The sequence below is a fragment of the Psammomys obesus genome, unplaced genomic scaffold (assembly GCF_907164565.1).
Source record: "Psammomys obesus unplaced genomic scaffold, mPsaObe1.curated_primary_1811, whole genome shotgun sequence".
NCBI lineage: Eukaryota > Metazoa > Chordata > Mammalia > Rodentia > Muridae > Psammomys > Psammomys obesus.
The window spans coordinates 28,872,726-28,875,902 of record NW_026596069.1 but is presented as its reverse complement, the minus strand read 5'-3'; the positions used below and the strand labels follow the sequence as shown (position 1 = coordinate 28,875,902).

The following is a 3,177-nucleotide window of genomic DNA, read 5'->3' as shown; positions in this document are numbered from 1 at the left end:
GGAAGTAGTCAACCAACCCAGTAGCAAGGGAACACTCCTGATAATGTATAATTCAATGGACATTTTGTGGACAAAGCAATATATATATATATATATATATATATATCAAGCAATAGGAAGGTTTTAATCAGAATAAAAAAATTCAGTGTTATTTTTACATAGTATCACAAAAAATTGATGACTTTTAAGAACTTTATAATTACACCAAAGTAGAAGATAATTAAAAGTAAATTTAACCTAAGATAATTAAAAAAGAAAAAGAAGAAAAAAACCTTCTAGAGGTAATCTTCATGCCAAATTTTAAGTATGCTAGAGAGGTATTGTCATAAATATGGCATGGTAATATAAAAAAAAAGTAGATGCAGCCATCAAATGTTAATTTAGGTAATCTCATATATTACCACACATCTACAGGTACCTGTTTTTTTTTTCACTTACTGAAATTAGATTTTTTTATATATAATACATTCTGATTAATGGTTTCCCCTTCTTCAACTCCTGCAAGCTCCTCTCCACATCTCCTCTTACCCAAATTCTCTCCTTTGTATCTCTAAGGAGAAGAAATCAACAGGCTTCTAAGAAGATACTAATAATAATAAATCACAAATGTATATCAAATTATTAAGTAAAAAAGAAGCAAGAAGGATACATGGAAGGGGTTCAAAGCAGGACAGAAAGGGGAAAATGAAATTACATAATAATCTCAAAAATATATGAAAAATATCGTGCATAATTCATTACATGCTGATAAATCAATCAAAATAATGACATTGTGATGTCCCCTAAATTAATGCACTAAATAAAAGTTAATCCTTAAAGAAATACTTGAAAACAAAATAAAAATTAGACTGGATATTAAAGAAAAAATACACATCTAGAAACTGAAGTACAAACAGGCGTGCACCTAAGGTTCATTCATAGTAGACTAAAATGGAGACATAGTGATTATGGACCAATGGAATAATATCACACTGTTAATAAATTATTTTGCTATTAATTCAGGCTAGTATCAATTCATTAATACTCGGTTGATCAAAAGTGGCCAGACACTAAAATTTTACATAATTTTCTGTGTAATAGATCCAGAAAAGTTTCGATAGACAGCATGATAGGACAGCTTTTCAGAGAAGAATTAGAAAAGTCAGAATGGTTTTCATTGTGCTTTCCATAATGTGTCCATTAATTTAAAATAATTTATAAAATTCTCAGTAAAAACAATTTCTTATTAAACTGAATATTTAGATTTTTATTTTATTTTAATTACACCATGATATAAAAATAAATAATTGCAGATTGAAATAAGATGGAGACTGTGGAACTGGTAGCCATGCCTTCCTCTAACCCTCCACCTAGGTGGGGGGAAATAGAATCTAATCAGGAGGTTACTAACCCAGGCCACTATATTAAACACTCTCTAAAGAATGGGAGGGCACTCTGCTTTCTTTTCCACATTTTTAATGATGAAAACAAAACTTTACAAGCAAACCCTCAACTGATCTCTAACTTAGATGCTGTTGAAAATTTTTGGACTCTATACAACCGTACCCATTGTCCAATAATTTAGAGCCTGGTTGTGACTAATCACTTTTTTCTTTTTTTAACTTTTATTAATTACACTTTATTCACTTTGTATCCCCCCATAAGCCCCTCCTTCTTCCCCTCCTAATCTCACCTTCCCTCCCCCTTCTTCACGCATGCCCCTCCAAGTCCACTGATAGGGGAGGACCTCTTCCCCTTCCTTCTGATCTTAGTCTGTCAGATCTCATCAGGAGTGACTGCATTGTCTTCCTCTGTGGCCTGGTAAGGCTGCACCCCCCTCAGGGGGAGGTGATCAAAGAGCAGGCCAATCAGTTTATGTCAGAGGCAGTCCCTCTTCCCATTACTATGGAACCCACTTGAACAATGAACTGCAATGGGCTACATCTGTGCAGGTTTTAGGTTATCTCCATGCATGGTTGGAGTATCATTTTTTAAGGATGGTATTGAGCCTATGTAGGAAAGCGAGAACAACAAGCAGAAAAGATGATGATTAATTACATTAAACAAACAGCAGAGACTAAGTAGCTTGTGTTGCATTTGGCTAGAGACACTGGCATTATCAGAGACTCTTTTGTTGAGTACAGTGAAAATGCATGTAGAACTGTGGTTAATCTTAGGGCTAAAGATGACAAGATAGTAATATGGAGTTTTGAATGTAAAAATAGAGATATAGTCACAAACATAGGGAGGGCATGAAGGGAAAGGTTAAGATGTCCTCCAAAGACAGTAACTGGTTATCAGTCCCACAGAGACTCAGATATGAAAAGTAACTCCGTCACTAAAAATAGTCTTGTTTTTTAAGAAGATATCTTCTGACTCTTCTCACTGTAAACTGAATCATGCAATCAAGATTGGTAGCTTAGCCAAAGCCTCTTCAAAGCACAGTAGACTGTATTGAAGCTGATTACATGTAAAGGTTGCTAAGATACAAGAGGTCTCATTTATTCACCCTTTTCTTGTACTTCTGTATTCATTCTCCCCCACCCCACCCACAATTTCTGCTAGTGTGTACACTATACCAATCAACAAATTACAGTATAAGTCAACCTGGAAACTTCAGGTGTGTTCTTGGCACCCTCTGTAACAGCTGGCTAGAATTACCATGATGAACTCTTTTGCCTTTCCTCAGAATTTGAAAAAGTACTTTCATTTATATTACCTTTTTTTCCTTTTCTTTCTTTCTTTTTTTCTGTTTGTTTGTTTGTTTTTTGTTTTTTGTTTTTGAAGCAGTGTTTCTCTATGCAGCCTTGGCTGTCTTGGACTCACTTTGTAGCAATTCTGGACTTGAGCTCACAGAGATTTGCCTGCTAGAGCCCCCCTAAGTGCTGGGATTAAATGAATGGGACACCATGCCTGGCTGCATTTCTATTATGTTATCAGGAAAAGATCTGCTTCTGTTACACCCAGGATCAAATTTTCCTGGTTTGAGAATCTGAGTACAGCTTTCTAGCAACCTCTTGTTCCTTTTATAACATTGTCATTTCTGTTTTGTTGACAGCTGCTAGATTTTCATTGATTTACTTCTATCCTCAATAACATAAGTGATACTGATTCAGTTTTTCATTTCTTTTGATTTTGTGTCTATTCTCATATAACAATGATGATATTGTTGATCATGACCTGCCTTCCGATAGAAGG

The 3,177-nt window shown here is 34.8% G+C and overlaps 1 pseudogene; it reads left to right on the top strand.

Moving 5' to 3' along the window:
* The first annotated feature begins 1,303 nt into the window (after positions 1-1,303).
* On the top strand, positions 1,304-2,340 carry LOC129689937 (eukaryotic translation initiation factor 4E-like; annotated as a pseudogene).
* The last annotated feature ends 837 nt before the right edge of the window (positions 2,341-3,177 follow it).